The sequence below is a fragment of the Oncorhynchus clarkii genome, chromosome 7 (assembly GCF_045791955.1).
Source record: "Oncorhynchus clarkii lewisi isolate Uvic-CL-2024 chromosome 7, UVic_Ocla_1.0, whole genome shotgun sequence".
Taxonomy (NCBI): Eukaryota; Metazoa; Chordata; class Actinopteri; order Salmoniformes; family Salmonidae; genus Oncorhynchus; species Oncorhynchus clarkii.
This window is the reverse complement of record NC_092153.1, coordinates 40,849,677-40,874,107: the sequence shown is the minus strand read 5'-3', so window position 1 is coordinate 40,874,107 and position 24,431 is coordinate 40,849,677. Positions and strand designations below refer to the sequence as shown.

At 44.4% G+C, this 24,431-nt stretch overlaps 1 protein-coding gene across 3 annotated transcripts in view; it reads left to right on the top strand.

Moving 5' to 3' along the window:
• The window catches only part of LOC139413315 (voltage-dependent calcium channel subunit alpha-2/delta-2-like), a 271,347-nt gene that overhangs the window by 84,047 nt on the left and 162,869 nt on the right, over positions 1 to 24,431 (top strand). The window lies entirely within an intron of this gene.

The following is a 24,431-nucleotide window of genomic DNA, read 5'->3' as shown; positions in this document are numbered from 1 at the left end:
ATACGTTAACTGGCTGGGTTTGAATGAGGAAGCATTTTCCTGTTCGGTACCTCATGCCTGTAACTGTACCTGTCTTCCTTTTCCTACCTCTCTACTCAACATCTGTTCCCTCCTCCAGTCCACACACACCCCTCTCTTTTTATTTGATTTAATGTAACCTTTATTTAACTAGGCAAGTCAGTTAAGAACAAAGTCTTATTTACAATGACGGCCTACACCGGCCAAGCCCTAACCCGGACCAGGACGGCGCTGGGCCAATTGTGCGCCGCCCTATGGGACTCCCAATCAGCCCAGGATTGAATCGGGGTCTGTAGTGACGCCTCTAGCACTGAGATGCAGTGCCTTAGACCACTGCGCCACTCGGAGGCCCCTCTCTACCTCGGCGACCCACACCTGTCGTTCTCGCCATCATCCCCTCCACCCTTGCACCCGCAGCATTCCCCTCTTTCCCCTGTCATATCTGTCATAGACACACACTCGCTCGCGTTGCTCAAGGCTTCAAATTTAATTTGGTTTCAATCTGGTGTAATTGCTTTGAGAGGGGCTGCGCCTGCATGTTGTTGGGGTCTCGTTCGTCTGCTGGGAGACACTGTGTGTGTGTGTCCGTGTGCGCGTGTGTGTGTGCACATACCCACTGGCAATGCATCTGTGGTGTGTGTGCGCATGCCTTTGTGTGTGCGGAGTTTAGTGTGTGCGCGAACATCTCAAACAATAGCCCGGGTGGACACACACTGTCACTGTATACACTTTTTCAAACAGCAGCTGCTGTCAGTGGTCTCTGGCTCACACACAATGGCTCTGTCAGACAGCATACACGCATACACCTTTCCCTACCATTCAGAATTTGAATGGAAATAAAATAGGTACAAGACATCGTGAAATATCTCTGGTCCGTAACGCCTCATGACCTTCAGTTGAATATGTAACCATTTCATTATCCTATCAGGAATCTAAGGCAACACGGAGGATGATTGAGGTAAAGGGCACAGAATGGGTGGCAAAAATAAACCGTTTGCCCTTGAGCTGCAGACGATGCTGAGGGGAGGTGAGAGGAGGGGGGGTGCTACGCTGATGGACTGAGATAACGTTGGGTGGCTCTACATTAAAGCAAGCTACTGCCTGTTTTCTCGCTTTCTTCCCTCTAGATCTGTGGTTATCAGACTGTGGGGCGAGGGGTTGGAAGGCTTTCCGTTAGCAACCACGCTTTGTATTATGGGTACAGGGAATACACACGTGTATAATTGATTGCGTGTTTCTCCGATGCTGGAAGGGGGGGGGGGGCACTTGTGAAAAAGTTTGGGAACCCCTGCTCTGGAGCGCTGAGTTTGTGTGAAGAGTGTGTGAACATGTCTTTGTGGGGTGCATGGGTGTGCAATACTTGCCTATGTGAGCAGAGGTGTTTGAGACAGAAGCCTTGTTTATTTTATTTTTTTGCAACAAAAACATATTACGATACAAAACATATTCACACAAACGACAGCATACAAGACACACACAAACATCAATGACATCACACCAGCCCAGATCCCACATGCTCACACACACCCCCCATCTCCAGGGCCCACGTCACTCTCCACCATTTTGTTTCTCTCCGTCACTTTAGATAATAGAGCACTTGACCTTTCCATTGTGTTAACGACGGAGGATTGGTTGATTATCCAGTTGAGGTATACGTTTTTTTCAAGATGATTGACGAGAAATGTATTGTCCAACCCATCGGGTATCTCCCTGCACCCTCATAAGCCATGTCTTGAAATATGCAGACCGACGGATTAAAAGTACATTTACATTGTAGCACTTCTGACCACTTCATAACTCCGCCCATAACTTTTGGGTTCTACAGCATTCCCAGAAGTCATGGGATTATTGAGTCGTTTTTTTGCTTTACACTTAAGACGTGACTCTGCGATTGTGCTGTAGAATTTGTGAGTTTTGTCTCGTGTATAATAAATTCTATACATTAGTTGATATTGGATTAAGCGTAACAATTTTCGTTAACTGTAATTCCGTTAGGTATGTTTCCCCATTCCCTTCATCTTGTTGCAATATCAGTTATTTTTAACTCTTCAGTAGTTTCTATTTTTTTTTCAAAGAGATTGTCAGTTGGATAGGCTCTTGGATAGAAGCCTCGTTTATACCTTGCGCTAACATGCGTTAGCCTTTGTCCTGATCCTGTCCACATTCCGATTGCGTCAAAATGCTCCCGAAATATGCCTGCACATGGTATGAAAATGTGTCTCTTAACCGTCCGCTGTGTCTGCACTGTGACCACATTTCCTGGTCCCTCCCTGTTTGCAAATTATTTGACAGCAATGGTGGTCAGGAGGATGTGATCACAATCCTCTTCTTCTTCCTGGAATTTAACAAGGGTTAGCATCCAATATGTTGCATTACAGCCCCAAACTGAACTATAGTATAAATCCATTACACATTGTGATACAAAATGGGAAAAGGGGATTTCATTTTTTATAATCTAATACATTTTTATTACCCTACCAACTAACCCTACACTTAGTAAAACCCCCCACCTTATTCCACTACTTTGACACTATCTGATCCTACCCCTGGCCAACGACCTGAGAGGACGGGACACAACCACTCAACACACCCTGTAACTCTTCTGAAGTTGCAAATCTCATACCCCCAAGTACTTCTCTGCAGCAGCCACCACAACATCTACTTTCTACGACTTGCGTTCCAACTCAGAGGCACAGTTGATAGCCATTGCAATGAACGCAAAGAATCCAACCTTACTGAAACATATAATACTCATCGCCCTATCCGTCTGTTCTGGCACAGATCCTCTCCGAATCCCTCACCTTTGATCCACCCTCCTTTACTTTCTTCACTGCCTCAGCATACGACATCTTCTGCACTACTCTGACCCTGGCCACCTCAAACTGCCCCTCTCACACCGGACACCTCCAATCCCCAGCAACATGGGCATCCCTGCAGTTGACACACACGCAACTTTTATTCCACCAAAACGACATATTCCTCTGTCCCATGTCGTCCTGCACACTTCCCATATCTTGGAATCTCCCTCCTAGACACTGCTGCTACATGAACCATAAATGTGACACCTAGAACACCGCAGTCTATTCGGCACAAAAGCTCTAACAGCATAACTCATGTATCCCAACATTACTTTGTCAGGTAAAGAATCCAAACTCTAAAGAACAGACTGTGTCACCTCTGTTTCATCAAGCTCCCCACTGGATCTGCGTCGGCAGCAAACAGTGGTCGTCACAAACACCAGGAATTTTCAACTGAAATTGCTCCACCTGACAGTATATGAACTATAGGCTATCTAGCTACCCAACGTTTATTGACTTGATTATTCCCGCCATTCTTAGCCTAGCTAAATGGTATAGATGTTGTGCTTTCTCATTGGACATTCGGGTGCTTTCGTAAATTTGCTCTGGCTATCTACTCCGATTACAGAGCACTCTCGCCTGAGTGTACCAGAGCGCGGAATAATGAATTTACGCTCAACACCCTTTGAATATGGCCGGTGTTAGTAAACATAATTAAATTGTTTCCAGCAGCACAGTTCCAGTCACCAATGCCCTGGTTAACACGAAAACTGTCTAACCAGCTCTGCTAGGGCGAGTAAAATGTTGAGAATGGCCTCATTTGTGTCTGGAAGTAGCTAGCAAGCTAGCCAACGTTAGCTTGGGTGCTTGACTACCATTGTATGGTCAGAATGCTCAAATCAACCCTACTCCTCGGCCCGAATGTCCAGTGTGCGCTCCGAGCGCGAAACGGTCTGAATCTAACCAGAGAGTTTTTTTTGTTTTTCATGGAAGAGAAACACCATAATATTCATCAAATTAACTAAGCAAGTACCAGTCAAAAGTTTGGACACACCTACTCATTCCAGAATTTTTCAATATTTTTTTTTCTTTTTTCTACATTGTATAATAATAGTGAAGACAGCACAACTATGAAATAACACATATGGAACCAGTTAAGAACAAATTATTATTTACAAGGACAGCCTACTCCTTCCTCCCTGTTGGGGAATTGAACCCCGGTCTCCCGCGTGCCTGCAATATTGAAGACTATGAAATGCTTCTCAAATTAGCAATAACTTGCATTAACAGAAAAAATGGCTGACAAATAGATAACGTGCCACAGAAATGCTGCAGCAGCCCACAAGGTGTGTTGCAGGAGGACGCACTGAAACGCTACCCCAGAAATCAATCCCTTCAATAGTGCCCTGTACCTAAGCGCCTGCTCCCACTGATCTGAAGAAACACAAACAAACATCACAAGTCCTCTTCGGGTTACCTTCACCAACTCAACAGCACCCACCATATTTTCCACCCAACCTGAAACCACCCATGGATCAGCCAAAAGGCCTGCTTCAACGCTCTTCAAAAATCTCACTCCCACTGGACTAAATGCATCTTTATCATGTCCATCAATGCAAAGGCTCGGGCTCTGAGCTCCTCACAACACTTTCTACCCCTTCCATTTCACCTCCAGAACTTGAGCTGGTGTCCGGCTCACTCTGTTTCAGTTTGACACCAATCTTCCTCAACATACAGGGCCTTCAGAAAGTATTCCCACATTTTCTTTAAATAAAGTAAATTCCTCAGTAATCTACACACGATACCAGGTAATGACATAGCGAAAAACAGGTTGTTCGAAATTTTTGCTAATTTATAGAAAAGGAAAAATAGAAATAACTTATTTACATATGGATTCAGACCCGAAATTGAGCTCAGGTGCAACCTGTTTCCATTGATCATCCTTGAGATGTTTCGACAAATTGATTGGAGTCCCCCTGTGGTAAATTCAATTGATTGGACATGATTTGTAAAGAAACACACCTGTCTATATACAGTGCCTTTCAAAAGTATTCACCCCCCTTAGCATTTTTCCTATTTTGTTGCCTTACAAACTGGAATTAAAATAGATTTTTGGGGGGTTTGTATCATTTGATTTACACAACATGTCTACCACTTTGAAGATGCAAAATATTTTTATTGTGAAACAAACAAGAAATAAGACAATAAACTGAAAACTTGAGCGTGCATAACTATTCACCCCCCAAAGTCAATACTTTGTAGAGACACCTTTTGCAGCAATTACAGCTGCAAGTCTCTTGGGATATGTCTCTATAAGCTTGGCACATCTAGCCACTGGGATTTTTGCCCATTCTTCAAGGCAAAACTGCTCCAGCTCCTTCAAGTTGGATTGATTCCTGCTGGTGTACAGCAATCGTTTGGTCATACCACAGATTCTCAATTGGATTGAGGTCTGTGCTTTGACTAGGCTATTCCAAGACATTTAAATGTTTCCCCTTAAACCACTCGAGTGTTGCTTTAGCAGTATGCTTAGGGTCATTGTCCTGCTGGAAGGTGAACCTCTGTCCCAGTCTCAAATCTCTGGAAGACTGAAACAGGTTTCCCTCAATAATTTCCCTGTATTTAGCACCATCCATAATTCCTTCAATTCTGACCAGTTTCCCAGTCCCTGCTGATGAAAAACATCCCCACAGCATGATGCTGTCACCACCATGCTTCACTGTGGGGATGGTGTTCTCGGGATGATGAGAGGTGTTAGGTTTGTGCCAGACCTAGCATTTTCCTTGATGGCCTTCTTCCATATGTTTGGGGAGTCTCCCACATGCCTTTTGGTAACACCAAACGTGTTTGCTTATTTTTTTCTTTAAGCATTGGCTTTTTTCTGGCCACTTTCGTAAAGCCCAGCTCTGTGGAGTGTACGGCTTAAAGGGGTCCTATGAACAGATACTCCAATATCCACTGTGGCGCTTTGCAGCTCCTTCGGGGTTATCTTTGGTCTCTCTGTTGCCTCTCTGATTAATGCTCTCCTTGTCTGGTCCGTGAGTTTTGGTGGGCGGCCCTCTCTTGGTGGTTTGTTGTGGTGTAATATTCTTTAAAAACATTTTTACAATAGATTTAATGGTGCTCCGTGGGATGTTCAAAGTTTTGGATATTTTTTTATAACCCAACCCTGATCTGTACTTCTCCACAACTTTGTCCCTGACCTGTTTGGAGAGCTCCTTGGTCTTCATGGTGCCGATTGCTTGGTGGTGCCCCTTACTTAGTGGTGTTTCAGACTCTGGGACCTTTCAGAACAGGTGTATATATACTGAGATCATTTGACAGATCATGGGACACTTAGATTGCACACAGGTGGACTTTATATAACTAATTATGTGACTTCTGAAGGTAATTGGTTGCACCAGATCTTATTTAGGGGCTTCATGTCAGAGGGGGTGAATACATATGCACGCACCACTTTTCAGTTGTTTATTGTTTAGAATTTTTTTAACAAGTTATTTTTTTCATTTCACTTCACCAATTTGGACTATTTTGTGTATGTCCTTTACATGAAATCCAAATGAACATCCATTTAAGTTACAGGTTGTAATGCAACAAAATAGGAAAAATGGCACGGGAGGTGCATACTTTTGCAAGGCACTGTAAGGTCCCACAGTTGACAGTGCATGTCAGAGCAAAAAATCAAGCCATGAGATCGAAGGAATTGTCCGTAGAGCTCTGAGACAGGATTACGTCAAGGCAAAGCTTTGGGGAAGGATACCAAAAACATTTTGTAGCATTGAAGGTCCCCAAGAACCTCCATCATTCTTAAATGGAAGACGTATGGAACCACCAAGACCCTTCCTAGACCTGGCCAAACTGAACAATCGGGGGAGAAGGGCCTTGGTCAGGGAGGTGACCAAGAACCTGATGGTCACTCTGACAGAGTTCTTCTGTGGAGGTGGGAGAACCTTCCAGAAGGACAACTATCTCTGCAGCACTCCACCAATCAGGCCTTTATGGTAGAGTGGCCAAACGGAAGCCACTCCTCAGTAAAAGGCAAATGACAGCCAGCTTGGAGTTTGACAAAAGGCACCTAAAGACTCTCAGACCTGAATGCCAAGTGTCACATCTGGAGGAAACCTGGAACCATCCCTACAGTGAAACAGGCAGCATCATGCTGTGGGGACGTTTTTCAGCGGCAGGACTGGGAGACTAGTCAGGATCAAGGCAAAGATGAACAGAGCAAAGTACAGAGAGATCCTTGATGAAAACCTGCTCTAGAGCGCTCAGGACCTCAGACTGGGGAAAGGTTCACCTTCCAACAGGACAACGGCTGTGAGCACACAGCCAAGACAACGCAGGAGTGGCTTTGGGACAAGTCTCTGAATGTCCTTGAGTGGCCCAGCCAGAGCCAGGACTTGATCCTGATCGAATGTCTTTAGAGAGACCTGAAAATAACTGTGCAGTGATGCTCCACATCCAACCTGACAGAGCTTTAGAGGATCTGCAGAGAATAATGGGAGAAACTACCCAAAAATAGGTGTGCCAAGCTTGTAGCGTCGTACCCAAGAAGACTCGAGCCTGTAATTGCTGCCAAAGGTGCTTCAACAAAGTACTGAGTACAGAGTCTGAATACTTTTATGTAAATATGATATTTCAGTGTTTAAAAAAATATATAATTTGGTAACATGTTTTTCCTTTGTCATTATGGGGTATTGTGTGTAGCTTGATGAGGGGGAAAAACAATTTAATCAATTTTAGAATAAGGCTGTAACGTAACAAAATGTGGAAAAAGTCAAGGGGTCTGAATACTTTCCGAAGGCACTGTACCCTCTCCCTTGTCATTGCTTCAACAGATTCAAATCCATCCTCTGCCTCCGTCTTTTCAACTTTCTCTCTTTTTCCCTCCAATCCTCCTCACTGAACTAATTACCGACTCCTTCTGAAAATATTCAACTTTTCCAAGCCAAAATCTCTTTTTAGCCTCCTCGAGAGACATGCTACGCCCTGTACTCCCTCACTTCCTCTGATCACAATCAGACCACAATGTGTCTTATAATCATCTACACCTTTCTGGAAATGTGGGCACAATCAAAATGCGGATAAGATCGGGACAAAGGATGCATGTTAGCACCAGGTATAACGTGGGCTAGAGTGTCACACTGTGTGTGTGCAGTCACAATGTCCTCTTTCTCCCACACATGGGCTCCCATACAAGAACTGTGGGGGTTTTCAACCAGTATCATTGTCTACCATTTCATGCGTGCATGTGTGTATATGGAGGGGGTGGAGTTGTGTGCTTGTACAATACTTTGTTCTTTCCTATTGTGTGTTTATGTTTGTATGTGTGTGTACAAAGTCTGTGCACGCGCTGCTATTTTGTGTTTGTAAAGCCTGTGTGCTTTGCTATTGTGTGCCTGTGTGTCTATGTCCAAATAGGAGAGGTAGAAGATGGAGGGAGATGTCAGCCCGTGTTCCTGCTCTATATTTCCGTTCCCGTCAGGTTGTGTGGCACCGTCTCTTTGTTCACGTCGCCGCAGATGCTAGAAGCAGAGCTGATCAGGTGCCAGCAGGAAACTAAACAAGCAGGTCAACTAGATACTCAGCAGACCTGCTAACAAATGTAGAACAGACAAAAAGAGCAGCCTCATGCCTCCTTTGTGTTGTAATGTCAGAGGCTTTATACCAGACGTGTTCTAGCAAGGCAGTAGGTACATTCTCTCTCTCTCTCTCTCTCTCTCTCTCTCTCTCTCTCTCTCTCTCTCTCTCTCGCTCTCCCTCCAGATCTCTCTCTCTCTCTCTCTCTCTCACCCTCCCCATCTCTCTCTCTCTCTCTCCCTCCCCATCTCTCTCTCTCTCTCTCTCCCTCCCCATCTCTCTCTCTCTCTCTCTCTCTCTCTCCCTCCCCATCTCTCTCTCTCTCTCTCCCTCCCCATCTCTTTCTCTCTCTTGCTATCTCTCGCTCTGTCCCCGTCACCTGCAAGGTCGATACACACACAGCAACCTGCTGGACCGGGTGGAAAACAACAACAACCATATCTGGAACTCGTTTTAAAATGGTGCCCTTGGGCTCTCTCGCTATGATGCCAGTGACAGGGAGCTAGGCTGTGGGTAGCAGTTTGGGCTTGTCTGGTACTATACTGTCAAATAGAGCAGAGTATTATAAGCCCACCCATCTACCTATTGCTGATGTGAGACTGACATGGTGTTGAGGTTCAGGTTGAGGTTTGCTTCCTTTAGGTTTGGTGTGGGTTTTTCTTTCGTTTGCCTCTTGTTGGGCAAATTTAGTGGTCAGTCACGGTGGGTGTCTTTTAGTTCCCAGTTGTTGTTGCCAGTCAATGTTGGGGCGGCAGGGTATGTGTGCCTGTGTGTCTATGTCCAAATAGGAGAGGTAGAAGATGGAGGGAGATGTCAGCCCGTGTTCCTGCTCTATATTTCCGTTCCCGTCAGGTTGTGTGGCACCGTCTCTTTGTTCACGTTGCCGCAGATGCTAGAAGCAGAGCTGATCAGGTGCCAGCAGGAAACTAAACAAGCAGGTCAACTAGTAGCCTAGTGGTTAGAGCGTTGGGATAGTAACCGGAAGGTTGCAAGTTCAAGTCCCCGAGCTGACAAGGTACGAATCTGTCGTTCTGCCCCTGAACAGGCAGTTAACCCACTGTTCCTAGGCCGTCATTGAAAATATCTTGCCTAGTTAAATAAATAAAAAAATGTTCAGTGGACACCCTGAGTGTCTTTCAGAAACTCTCCTAAAACTCCACCTGTTTCATTTAGCTTTTTTGTCAGTGACTCTTTTGTTAGTTCCCCTTTCTGTTTGAGTGACACTTTGTGGGTTTCTTGCTGAGGAACGTCTTTTTTTTTTCACCTTTATTTAACCAGGTAGGCTAGTTGAGAACAAGTTCTCATTTACAACTGTGACCTGGCCAAGTTAAAAACAAACGTATGGGGTTCCGGGTGGTCTGACAGTGCAGTGTGTGTGTGTGTGTGTGTGTGTGTGTGTGTGTGTGTGTGTGTGTGTGTGTGCGTGCCTCCATGTGTGCATGCATTTGAGCTAGGTTAGGAAGGACACTGTACCATTTATTGATATTAATAGTGTTGTTTTTGATATTTACCCCACAAACATTTAATTGAATTTGCAGACAATTCCAGCCTGTGGTTGTGATATTTAATGATAATTAGGACCACAATGACCCATTCTTGGAGGACTTTGTGAAACAATGTGTTGATTCTGTCGCTTAGTTCCAAAAGCTTTGTGGTTTATTAATGAGTAAAATGTGTGTTCCTTAGGAACTACATCTCACATGGAACAAGACTACATCTCCTAATACCCTTGTGGCCTGGCAGGAAATGCTGGTGTGTTTTAGGAGATAGCTGCAGGTGGTGGATTCATCCTGGAGGGGGAATGTGATAGAGGAAAAGGCCAGACTAGTTGATTACCACCCTTATGGCATGGCCGAAATAAAGATGTTAATGAAATAATATTCAAAGAAAATATATTTGAAAGGGATATGTATATATATATTTACAACAAAATATATGGGGGTTGGAAATTAGGCAGACAATTACATTGATGGAAGCAACAATCTATCTGCACTATTAGAGGTGATCTATCCCCTAAACAAATATATTTAAAACAAATATATAATAATTATAATTAAGATGCATATGCAGAAAAGTAACTCATACCTACTGTAAAATATGGTGGTGGATCTTTGATGTTATGGGACTATTTTGCTTCCACTGGCCCCTGGGGCCCTTGTTAAGGTTAATGGCATCATGAACTTTACCCAGTACCAGGACATTTTAGCCAAAAACCTGAAACTTGGCCACAAGTAGATCTTCCATCGAGACAAAAACCCCAAGCATACATCAAAATACACAACAAAATTCTTAATTGACCACAGAATCAACATTTTACAACGGCCATCTGTCTATGGACGTGAACCCCATTGAAAACCTGTGGTTTGAATTGAAAAGGGCAGTACATAAGCACAAACAAAGGATATCAAGGATCTGGAAAGATTCTGTATGGAGGAATGGTCTCAGATCCCTCCCAATGTGTGTCTCCAATCTTATAAAACGTAAGATAAAATTACTCAGTGCCGTTATCCTCACAAGGGGAGAGTGCCAGAGTTTTGAAACAAAAATTGGATTACCTGTTGAACAAAATCTCTTTCTTGGAGCAATTTTATTAGCATAACATAATATAATTTTACATTTAAGCATATAATATGGTTCAGTATTTGTATGATTTATTTTATACATATATCTTTTTTGCTCATCTTTATCAAGGGTGCCAATCATTTCAGAGGTGACTGTATGTGCAGAAAGCTGGTGTTATACAGTATGTGGATCTCAAATGATGGTGATCTGGTGTAGAAAGCTAACATTAATACCATAGAAATCTGCTGTTCAAAAAACCTGGCCATTCAAGGTAGATTGTGCTTGACAACAGAAAGCTAGCTACTACTCCGGTGTCCTTTTTAGAAAGACACCAGTATAGAAAGCTGGTGTTGCGCTGTGCAAAGCTGGTGCTGAAGAATGTAAAAGCTTCAATTCTAGTATAGAAATCTGATGTTCCGCTATAGAAAGATGGTGCTCTACGGGATCTGGTCTCCGGGGAAACGGCAGGTAGCGAGAGAGATTGAGAGAGACAGAGAGAGAGAGAGAGAGACAGAGAGAGACAGAGAGAGACAGAGACGTAGTGATGAGGAGTGGGGAAATGCAAAAGGAAGTGTTAACATTTCTGTGGTGTAGGAAGGGGGAGGATTAGGGGGAAACAAAGGCAGGGATTATCTCTGCAAAGGGCTACAATAGCACTACACACACAGCCTCTGCAGAACAGGCCTCTTTGGACCACAGAACAAAGACAGGGTCTCCCACCCACACCCACAGGGTCTTCCTCCCATCCACTCTCTTCCTCACTCAGAGCCAGCTCAGAAGAACTACAATGCCCAGCTGCTTATGGGAGAGCAACTAGGGTCCAGGGATTTAGGGTAATTATTTCTCCTCATTATGGATGTTCCTATTGTTGTGCCTCTCTGAGGAGACAACAGTGTGGTCATGTTATCACTGTCCGCTCAGCACGGAGACCAGAACTTCACATTGGATGTGCACTCATTATAGGGCTTTGTCTGGGGAACATACATGACAATGTGCTCATACGTGAGGTCCATGTCAATGCTGTATTTGGGTGATTTTGCAAATAAGGGCCCTTTTGTGTCTCAGGGTTAGATTTTTTATATAAAATGTTAATTTAGACTTTTTTTTATTTCACATCCATTAAGTAGACTAAAATATTTCACTGTTTTGCACTGCTTTTGTCTTGTCTCACACCCAGACTTTTGACATTCTGCTATGAATTACACTTACAAATCTTGAAAAGTACAAAATAATTAATAAAAAAAGAGTCAAATAAATGGAAACTATATACATAAACTCTGCAAAAAAAGAAATGTCCCTTTTTCAGGACCATGTCTTTCAAAGATAATTATCTTTGGTTATGAAAGTTATGAAGTTATGAAAACTTAGGACACTAAAGAGGCCTTTCTACTGACTCTGAAAAACACCAAAAGAAAGATGCCCAGGGTCCCTGCTCATCTGCGTGAATGTGCCTTAGGCATGCTGCAAGGAGGCATGAGAACTGCAGATGTGGCCGGGGCAAGAAAATTGCAATGTCTGTACTGTGAGACGCCTAAGACAGCACTACAGGGAGACAGGACGGACAGCTGATTGTCCTCGCAGTGGCAGACCACGTGTAACAACACCTGCACAGGATCGGTACATCCAAATATCACACCTGCGGGACAGGTAAAGGATGTCAACAACAACTGCCCGAGTTACACCAGAAACTCACAATCCCTCCATCAGTGCTCAGGCTGTCCGCAATAGGCTGAGAGAGGCTGGACTGAGGGCTTGTTGGCCTGTTGTAAGACAGGTCCCCACCAGACATCACCGGCAAAAACGCGTTGCCGGACCAGACAGGACTGGCAAAAGGTGCTCTTCACTGACAAGTCACGATTTTGTCTCACCAGGGGTGATGGTCGGATTTATGTTTATTGTCGAAGGAATGAGTGTTACACCGAGGCCTGTACTCTGGAGCGGGATCGATTTGGAGGTGGAGGGTCCGTCATGGTCTTTGGCGGTGTGCCACAGCATCATCGGACTGAGCTTGTTGTTATTGCAGGCAATCTCAACTCTGTGCATTACAGGGAAGACATCCTCCTCCCTCATGTGGTACCCTTCCTGCAGGCTCATCCTGTCATAACCCTCCAGCATGACAATGCCACCAGCCATACTGCTCGTTCTGTGCGTGGTATCCTGCAAGACAGGAATGTCAGTCGGAGGGTGAGGGCTATGGCCATTCCCCACAGAAATGTCTGGGAACTTGCAGGTTCCTTGGTGGAAGAGTGGGGTAAAATCTCACAGCAATGACTGGCAATCTGGGGCCGTCCATGAAGAGGAGATGCACTGCAGTACTTAATGCAGCTGGTGGCCACACCAGATACTGACTGTTACTTTTGATTTTGACGCCCCCTTTGTTCACGGACACATTATTCAATTTCTGTTAGTCACACGTCTGTGGAACTTGTTCAGTTTACGTCTCAGTTGTTGAATCTTGTTCTGTTCATACAAATATTTACACGTTAAGTTTGCTGAAAATAGATGCAGTTGGCATTGAGAGGATGTTTCTTTTTTTTGCTGAGTTTAATAGATGAATTAAGCCATTTGTGATTTTTTTTGCACAAAATACAAAATAGTCTAAGTATTGTGAAGAATGTGGTTGTAATGACAAAATGCATTAGTTCATAAATTTCTACTTAACGTAAGACCCGAAAGGACACACAAATTACATACAGTACCAGTCAAATGTTTGGACACACCTATTCATTCAAGGGTTTTTCTATATTTTTTACTATTTTCTACATTGTAGAATAATAGGGAAGACATAAAAGCTGTGAAATAACACATATGGAATCATGTAGTAACCAAAAAAGTGTTAAATATATTTAGATTTATTTAACACATTTTCAATTCTTCAAAGTGGCCACCCTTTGCCTTGATGACAGCTTTGCACACTCTTGGCATCCTCTCATCCAGCTTCACCTGGAATGCTTTTCCAACAGTCTTGAAAGAGTTCCCACATATGCTGAGCACTTTTTGGCTGCTTTTCCTTCACTCTGCGGTCCAACTCATCCCAAACCATCTCAATTGGGTTGAGGTCGGGTGATTGTGGAGGCCAGGTCATCTGATGGAGCGCTCCATCACTCTCCTTCTTGGTCAAATAGCCCTTACACAGCCTGGAGGTGTGTTGGGTCATTGTCCTGTTGAAAAACAAAATAAAGTTTCGCTAAACGCAAACAAGATGGGATGGCGTATTGCTGCAGAATGCTGTGGTAGCCATGCTGGTTAAGAGTGCCTTGAATTCAAGCACCCCCACACCATCACACCTTCTCCTCCATGCTTCACGATGGGAACCACACATGTGGAGATAATCTGTTCACCTACTCTGCGTCTCACACAGGCACAGCGGTTGGAACCAAAAATCTCAAATTTGAACTCATCAGACCAAAGGACAGATTTCCACCGGTCTAATGTCCATTACTCGTGTTGCTTGGCCCAATCAAGTCTCTTCTTCTTATTGGTGTCCTTTAGTAGTGTTGTTTTTGCAGCAATTCAACCATGAAGGCCTGATTCACACAGTCTCCTCTGAACAGTTGATGTTGAGATGTGTCTGTTACTTGAACTCTGTGAATCATGTATTTGGGCTGCAATTTCTGAGGCTAGTAACTCTAATGAACTTATCCTCTACAGCAGAGGTAACTCTGGTCTTCCTTTCCTGTGGCGGTCTGCATGTATACCACTCCTACCTTGTCACAACTCAACTGATTGGCTCAAATGCATTAGGAGGGAAAGAATTTCCACAATTTAACTCCTCTACGGGATCGGTGTCCCTCTGCCGGGACGGTTGAGCTAACGTGCGCTAATGTGATTAGCATGACGTTGTTAGTAACAAGAACATTTCCCAGAACATAGACATGTCTTTATTTTTATTTTTTAATTTCACCATTATTTAACCAGGTAGGCCAGTTGAGAACAAGTTCTCATTTACAACTGCGACCTGGCCAAGCAGTGCAACAAAAACAACAACACAGAGTTACACATAAACAAACGTACAGTCAATAACACAATAGAAACATCTATGTACAGTGTGTGCAAATGTAGAAGAGTAAGGAGGTAAGGCAATAAATAGGCCATAGAGGCAAAATAATTACAATTTAGGATTAACACTGAAGTGATAGATGTGCAGAGGATGATATGCAAGTAGAGATACTGGGGTGCAAAAGAACATGAGGGTAAGTAACAATATGGGGATGAGGTAGTTGCGTGTGCTATTTACAGATTGGCTGTGTACAGGTACAGTGATCGGTAAGCTGCTCTGACAGCTGATGCTTAAAGTTAGAGAGGGAGATATAAGACTCCAGCTTTAGTGCTTTTTGCAATTCGTTCCAGTCATTGGCAGCAGAGAACTTGAAGGATTGGCGGCCAAAGGAAGTGTTGGCTTTGGGGATGACCAGTGAAATATACCTGCTGGAGCGCGAGCTGCGGGTGGGTGTTGCTATGGTGACTAGTGAGCTGAGATAAGGCTTGGCTTTACCTAGCAAAGACTTATAGATGACCTGGAGCCAGTGAGTTTGGCGACGATGATGTAGTGAGGGCCAGCCAGTGAGAGTATACAAGTAGCAGTGGTGGGTAGTATATGGGGCTTTGGTGACAAAACGGATGGCACTGTGATAGACTCCATCCAGTTTGCTGAGGAGAGTGTTGGAGGCTATTTTGTAAATTACATTTCCGAAGTCAAGTATCGGTAGGATAGTCAGTTTTACGAGGGTATGTTTGGCAGCATGAGTGAAGGAGGCTTTGTTGCAAAATAGGAAGCGAATTCTAGATTTAATTTTGGATTGGAGATGCTTAATGTGAGTCTGGAAGGAGAGTTTACAGTAATCAGACACCTAGGTATTTGTAGTTGTCCACATATTTTAAGTCAGAACCGTCCAGAGTAGTGATGCTAGTCGGGCGGGAGAGTGCGGGCAGCAATCGGTTGAAGAGCATGCACTTAGTTTTACTAGCATTTAAAAGCAGTTGGAGGCCACGGAAGAAGTGTTGTATGGTATGGAAGCTTGTTTGGAGGTTTGTTAGCACAGTGTCCAAAGAAGGGCCAGATGTATAGAGAATGTTGTCATCTGCAAAGAGGTGGATCAGAGAATCACCAGCAGCAAGAGCGACATCATTGCTATATACAGAGAAAATAGTTTGCACGAGAATTTTACCCTGTGGCACCCCCATAGAGACTGCCAGAGGTCTGGACTGCAGGCCTTCCGATTTGAACTCTATCTGAGAAGTAGTTGGTGAACCAGGCATGGCAGTCATTTGAGAAGCCAAGGCTATTGAGTCTGCCGATAAGAATACGGTGATTGACAGAGTCAAAAGCCTTGACCAGGTTGATGAAGCATTTTATCATGGCAACTGGTTTGATACATTCACCTTCGAAGGTAAATAATGTACCTACATTCAGTCATCTTGCTCTGATTTATCATCCTGAGCGTCTCATAGATAAAATGTAGCATAGTTTTGTTTGATAAAATAAATTTTTATATTCAAATTTCGGAACTCGGTTTCTACAGTTTGAACCCCTGCTGTTTGTGAGTGTGCAAAGCTGTCATCATCACAGAGGGTGGAAACTTTGAAGAATCTCAAATATAAAATATATATTGATTTGTTTAACACTTTTTTTGGTTACTACATGATTCCGTATGTGTTATTTCATAGTTTTGATGTCATCTTTCTACAATGTAGAGAATAGTACAAAATGAAGAAAAGCTCTGGAATGAGTAGGTGTTTCCAAACTTTTGACTGGTACTGTATATGATCATAGTTAAGTTGAAATTAAACATTTGCTAAATAAGACCATTACATGTTGTATTATGTTACGATGACTTGAATTAATACCATGACCCCTAAATCAACCACAGAGATGACAAGGACTAACACTATATATACACTGCTCAAAGAAATAAAGGGAACACTAAAATAACACATCCTAGATCTGAATGAATGAAATATTCTTATTAAATACTTTTTTCTTTACATAGTTGAATGTGCTGACAACAAAATCACACAAAAATGATCAATGGAAATCAAATTTATCAACCCACGGAGGTCTGCATTTGGAGTCACATTCAAAATTAAAGTGGAAAACCACACTACAGAGTGATTCAACTTTGATGTAATGTCCTTAAAACAAGTCAAAATGAGGCTCAGTAGTGTGTGTGGCCTCCACGTGCCTGTATGACCTCCCTACAACGCCTGGGCATGCTCCTGATGAGGTGGCGGATGGTCTCTTGAGGGATCTCCTCCCAGACCTGGACTAAAGCATCCGCCAACTCCTGGACAGTCTGTGGTGGGTGGAGCGAGACATGATGTCCCAGATGTGCTCAATTGGATTCAGGTCTGGGGAACGGGCTGGGGAACGGGCGGGCCAGTCCATAGCATCAATGCCTTCCTCTTGCAGGAACTGCTGACACACTCCAGCCACATGAGGTCTAGCATTGTCTTGCATTAGGAGGAACCCAGGGCCAACCGCACCAGCATATGGTCTCACAAGGGGTCTGAGGATCTCATCTCGGTACCTAATGGCAGTCAGGCTACCTCTGGCAAGCACATGGAGGGCTGTGAAGAATGGAGGCCCCAAAGAAATGCCACCAAACCGATCATGCTGGAGGATGTTGCAGGCATCAGAACGTTCTCCACGGCGTCTCCAGACTCTGTCACGTCTGTCACATGTGCTCAGTGTGAACCTGCTTTCATCTGTGAAGAGCACAGGGCGCCGGTGGCGAATTTGCCAATCTTGGTGTTCTCTGGCAAATTCCAAACGTCCTGCACGGTGTTGGGCTGTAAGCACAACCCCCACCTGTGGACGTCGGGCCCTCATACCACCCTCATGGAGTCTGTTTCTGACCGTTTGAGCAGACACATGCACATTTGTGGCCTGCTGGAGGTCATTTTGCAGGGCTCTGGCAGTGCTTCTCCTGCTCCTCCTTGCACAAAGGCGGAGGTAGCGGTCCTGCTGCTGGGTTGTTGCCCTCCTACGGCCTCCTTCATGTCTCCTGATGTACTGGCCTGTCTCCTGGTAGCGCCTCCATGCTCTGGACACTACGCTGACAGACACAGCAAACCTTCTTGCCACAGCTCGCATTGATGTGCCATCCTGGATGAGCTGCACTACCTGAGCCACTTGTGTGGGTTGTAGACTCCGTCTCATGCTACCACTAGAGTGAAAGCACGTCCAGCATTCAAAAGTGACCAAAACATCAGCCAGGAAGCATGTGAACTGAGAAGTGGTCTGTGGTCACCACCTGCAGAACCACTCCTTTATTGGGGGTGTCTTGCTAATTGCCTATAATTTCCACCTGTTGTGTATTCCATTTGCACAACAGCATGTGAAATTTATTGTCAATCAGTGTTGCTTCCTAAGTGGACAGTTTGATTTCACAGAAGTGTGATTGACTTGGAGTTACATTGTGTTGTTTAAGTGTTCCCTTTATTTTTTTGAGAAGTGTACAAAAGTATGTGGACACCCCTTCAAATGAGTGTATTTGGCTATATCAGCCACATCCGTTGCTGAAAGGTGTGTAAAATTGAGCACACAGCCATGCAATCTCCATAGACAAACATTGGCTGTAGAATGGTCCATAATAAAGAGCTCAATGGCTTTCAACGTGGCACCGTCGTAGGATTCCACCTTTCCAACAAGTCAGTTTGTCAAACTTCTGCCCTGCTAGAGCTGCCCTGGTCAACTGTAAGTGCTGTTATTGTGAAGTGGAAAGTTCTATGAGCAACAGCGGCTCAGGTAGACCACACAAGCTCACAGAATGGAACCGCCGAGTGCTGAAGCGCATAGTGTGTAAATATCGTCTCTCCTTTGGTTGCAACACTCACTACTGAGTTCCAAACTGCCTCTGGAAGCAACGTAAGCAAAATAACTGTTCGTCGGCAGCTTCATGAAATGGGTTTCCATGGCCGAGCAGCCGCACACAAGCCTAAGATCACCATGCACAATGCCAAGCGTTGGCTAGAGTGGTGTAAAGCTTGCCTTCATTGGGCTCTGGAGCAGTGAAAACACGTTCTCTGGAGTGATAAAACACGCTTTACCATCTGGCAGTCCGATGGACGAATCTGGGTTTGGCGGATGCCAGGAGAACGCTACCTGCCCCAATGCAGAGTGCCAACTGTAATGTTTGGTGGATGAGGAATAATGGTCTGGGGTTGTTTTTCATGGTTCGGTCTTGGCCCTTTTGATCCAGTGAAGAGGAAATCTTAACGCTACAGCATACAATGACATTCTAGACGATTCTGTGCTTCCAACTTTGTGGCAACAGTTTTGGGGAAGGCCCTTTTTCAGGATGACAATGCCCCTATGCACAAAGCGAGGTCTATACAGAAATGGTTTGTCGAGATTGGTGTGGAAGAACTTGACTGGCCTGCACAGAGCCCTACCTTAACTGTTCTACATCTACAATCAAATTAAACATGTACTACTGTGACATTAAATGGTAATTTATATGAAATGTAATTTCCACCACACTCTGTCATTACCACAACGCTAAGTCATTAGCATCACGGTACATCTTTTTGAGGCAAAGGTGTATTAAATTACAATCGATATTGATCATTTTCCCTATAATGTGAACCTTATATGCTTGTTCTTAAGATAATTCCTGAAATAATGTAAAATATTATGACTCAGATTTTGTAGATAGATGTTTCTGAGTATCATCAAACATTTAAACATGACAGTCATGAAAACACATAATTAAGAATAGTTTAAATAGTTTAAAAAACATGAGAAAAAAATCTAATTCATGTGAAATGGTATATAAAATACCTTAATTTCCTGTTCCAGCTAAAATAGCAAATTGTATGACGTAGTGGTAATGCCGTTTCCCTCTGGTATTTGGGGAAACCGATAAAAATGTTTCTATTCTTAAATAGTATGTTCTCAGACACTATTGGATCTTGGTTCCAGACAGAGTGCAGAAAATATTCAGATAGATAAAAAGCCGTTTCAAGAGGTTTCATTTGCAAAATCCACCATTCCTACTTGCATTCATTTCAAGGGTACAATGATGCATTCATGGACCCTTCATGTACATTTCTGTTCTTCTCAGAGAGTAATCAATGGTTGATTTTATTGATTGACAGTATTATTTTATAAAGTCACTTCAGGTGGGCTGGGAATAGATTGGAACAGTGATATGAGTTAGAGGAGGGAAAGACCTTGCTGATAGGTAGAAAAAGTGAGACAGATGGACAGAAATGAATGTGTTATGTACGGCATATGATGGAGGACAAAACAGCAGAAGCAAGAGGAAGATAAAAGGATGGACGGAGGGAGGAGATGGGGAGAGAGAGAGAGAGAGAGAGAGAGCGTGCGTTCGTCTGAGGAGATGTTTTAAATTCTGGAGCCGAATGTCCCTCCATCTGTTATTGTGGTGGTGGGTTCTGACTCAGTGATTTCTGTGATTGGCCCCAGCAAGTGCCAGAAGAGAGACCGACAGAATGAAGAACTCAGACTGACTGCTCTCACTGACAGGCTCCTCTGGCTGTCTGCTTCTGCCGAGGAGGACCACTGGGCCAGTCAGACCAGACCACTTGGCCGGTCAGACCAGGCGACTGGAGCTGCCCTCTTCTGGACACTGGGTGATATGACACACGGGAAGAATACTGCTGACCAACTGGTAGTAGCTTTTTGTAAAGGAAGCCTATGAAAGCTCAGTTTGGACGGTGTTAAGTCAAAGCCAGCTCGTTTTTTGGGCTTAACTAACTGCAGGTGTCACTCTGGGGATGTTATCGAACCTCTTTTCGCAGTCATGCACAGTGTAAATGTAACACTATTGCTTCCCTTCCTTTCCTAGCCCCAACCTGGGCTTGAACCAGGTACCGTCTACACACATCGTCAACAGACACCCTCCAAGCATTGTTACCTATCACTCCACAAAAGCCACGGCAAGGGTTAACAACCCCCCCCCCCCCCCGTTACATTAAGGGCCCTATATCATATCCAGCCTACTGTATGTCACCCAGACATAGTGTTGAGAGGTCAATAAACAGGTGTTGTGTGCCTCAATTCGCTGCCGCCGTAATCACAGACATCAACGCAGTGTGTTCTGTCGAGTGGCCTAGTCTCACATTCACACAGATTGTGTAGTGCTCTCATGATCACCTCAGACAACAATGTGTTGTGCTGAGTGCCCTTTAATGTCACACTGGCCGGCTAGGTGGCCAAGTCTGGACTGGAGGACCCTAACTCATTGCAGCAATCAGACAGGTGGCTGGGCAGGCCAGGCTCCATGGTGTGGTGTGTAGTTTAGTTGGCTCAACGCAGCATGACAAGCTGGTCCCTGGTGTGCTGTCATTCCTCTAAAAATAACACGACTTTGAGTGATTAAACCGCTCCCCTCTGGAACAGAGCAAACAGAACAGTTCTGAATATTAAAGATGCTAATCGTCTCACGCTGAGCTTTTCAAAAGCGTTTTTTTGTTTTTGTTTTTGCGAGGTTCACAAATTAGAGAGAGAGGGAGAGGGAGAGAGAGAGAGAGAGAGAGGGAGAGGGAGAGGGAGAGAGAGAGAGAGAGAGGAGAGAGAGAGAGAGAGAGAGAGAGAGAGAGAGAGAGGGAGAGGGAGAGGGAGAGAGAGAGAGAGGGGGGAGGGGGAGGGAGAGGGAGAGAGAGGGAGAGGGAGAGGGAGAGGGAGAGAGAGAGGGAGAGAGAGAGGGGGAGGGAGAGGGAGAGAGAGGGGGGGAGGGGGAGGGAGAGAGAGAGAGAGAGGGGGAGGGAGAGGGAGAGAGAGAGAGAGGGAGAGGGAGAGGGAGAGAGAGAGAGAGAGAGAGAGAGAGAGAGAGAGAGGGAGAGGGAGAGGGAGGGAAAGCAGTCCTTGTACCCGCCAGTAACATCACAGACAGAGATTAAACGCACGCCACCGATGATCCATCAGGCAGAATTATGTTAGGTCACTTTTACAGTACGGTAACACTGTCAGCTAGTGGATAATGTACAGTGTGAAGGGTTGGCGACGTGCAGCTGCAGCTGTTCCACATCATACAGTGTTGATACTGCTTGACCTTAGTTGGTAGCATCGCCGTCGGTGACTCGTCCCACGCGATGAAGGTGGTGGTTGTGTCAGAGACATTAAAGCAGTGATATTGGCACTGTTGGACTGTGCTGTGTTGCAGTAGTTCGACTGTGTCCATGTGTCTGTCTCTGCACTGTGTGGGCTGACCTGGACTTACCTGTGCTGTACTGTGCTGTGCTGATCCCACTAGTTTCACTAAGCGGCTTGGCTCCAGCCACCACCATAGATGATATCCCCCGCCTCCCCCTTCCCTCATCTCTCAGTCTGATTTATGGCCTGTTTGTATAGCCATCCATCTGAGCCAACACACAGGAAGGGAAGACACAGGAAGACGCATTACTGTTTTGGAGCAGGGAGGGACTGCATTAAGCTGCTAGAGGAGAGATACAGGCCCAGAGAAATGGAGCCCTACTGGGGCAGAGGAGGAACATGGAAGAAGAGAGAGAAACAGAGTACTGAGATGAAGAGAGAGAAACAGAGTACTGAGATGAAGACAGAGAAACAGAGTACTGAGATGAAGACAGAGAAACAGAGTACTGAGATGAAGACAGAGAAACAGAGTACTGAGATGAAGACAGAGAAACAGAGTACTGAGATGAAGACAGAGAAACAGAGTACTGAGATGAAGACAGAGAGAGAAACAGAGTACTGAGATGAAGACAGAGAAACAGAGTAATTAGATGAAGACAGAGAAACAGAATACTGAGATGAAGACAGAGAAACAGAGTACTGAGATGAAGACAGAGAAACAGAATACTGAGATGAAGACAGAGAAACAGTAATGTGATGAAGACAGAGAAACAGAGTACTGAGATGAAGACAGAGAAACAGAGTAATGTGATGAAGACAGGGAAACAGAGTACTGAGATGAAGACAGAGAAACAGAGTAATGTGATGAAGACAGAGAAACAGAGTACTGAAGATGAGGACAGAGAAACAGAGTAATGTGATGGAGACAGAGAAACAGAGTACTGAAGATGGGGACAGAGAAAAAGAGTCATGTGATGAAGACAGAGAAACAGAGTAATGAAGATGAGGACAGAGAAACAGAGTAATGTGATGAAGACAGAGAAACAGATTACTGAAGATGAGGACAGAGAAACAGAGTAATGTGATGAAGACAGAGAAACAGAGTAATGAAGATGAGGACAGAGAAACAGAGTAATGTGATGAAGACAGAGAAACAAAGTACTGAAGATGAGGACAGAGAAACAGAGTAATGTGATGAAGACAGAGAAACAGAGTACTGCAGATGAGGACAGAGTACTCAGCGAACAGAGCTGTGGATTACGCAGGAGGAGAGAAAATGGAATTCTCTGAGGGACAAGGGAGAGATTTGTATGGACATATTGACTACTGAAAGTAAAATGAGTCAGGCGGATGAAGGGATGGACAGGTCACAGATCACCAGGAAGGAATGGCAGAGAACAAGGGAGGAACCATTCTTCACATGCAGCGCCCTGGACATGGGCACTAAATTTTAACTTCCTCATTCATCATGACCTTTCCTCCTCTGCTATAATGACTGTGTCCTTGAAGGGACGTCACAGTTAGAGAAACACATTGATAGACTACAACCGTTTGGCATTGATGGTCAGCCAAATATGAAAGATCCCACTTTAGAGCCAAAGAAACAACTTCTGAAGGTTTTATGTCTTCATCAGCTCAGCATGGACGCTTCACAAATCATTCATAGGCAAAGTCATATAAAAGGTGACAGAAAAGGTTATTCTTTACGTGTAGGCTAACCCTTCAGTCATATTTGCAGGCAAATTCAAAGCAGTGTAGAATCTGGAGGTAATTGTTTAGCCAGCAGCTCTCCATTGTTGCTTTCGTAATTGAAAACGGTTGTAGTGGATGGTAAATTCTTAACAATGTCCTTTAGCTAGGTTGACCCTTGCTTTGTATGCACAACACCACACCCACAACACCACACCACACCCACAACACCACACCACACAACACCACACAACATCACACGGCCACACAACTGATGGGAGTCTCCTTTAATTCATTTGGTGGAAATCATTTTGTTAGACTAATTAGCTCTGTGTGTGTGTGTGTCATTGTTTCAGGGGTTCGCCATCTCGTTAGGAGTGACTGTATGAAAGGAATAGTCATTTGGGTGATTAAGGTGTTGAATGTTCAATGTTCAGTGCACAAGCACATGGGTACATAATTAGTCATGTTATTATGTTTTACTAATGAGGTATAGTGATATCATAGCCATTATGCCATACTTTAAAAGGCTACACGAGGTAGTGGAGGATACTCTTTGCTGAAATTAGGAGGGTTTATGTCTGGCTAGCTGTGAGTGGGAGGGTCTTAGTGATAGGGGGTGGACCCCCAGGCAGAAAATAGGACACTTCTGTCTCTAACGAGAGTTTCTGACTTTCCTGTCTTTTAGGAGACGAAAACCATCTCCTGATGTGCTTGGGGAAATA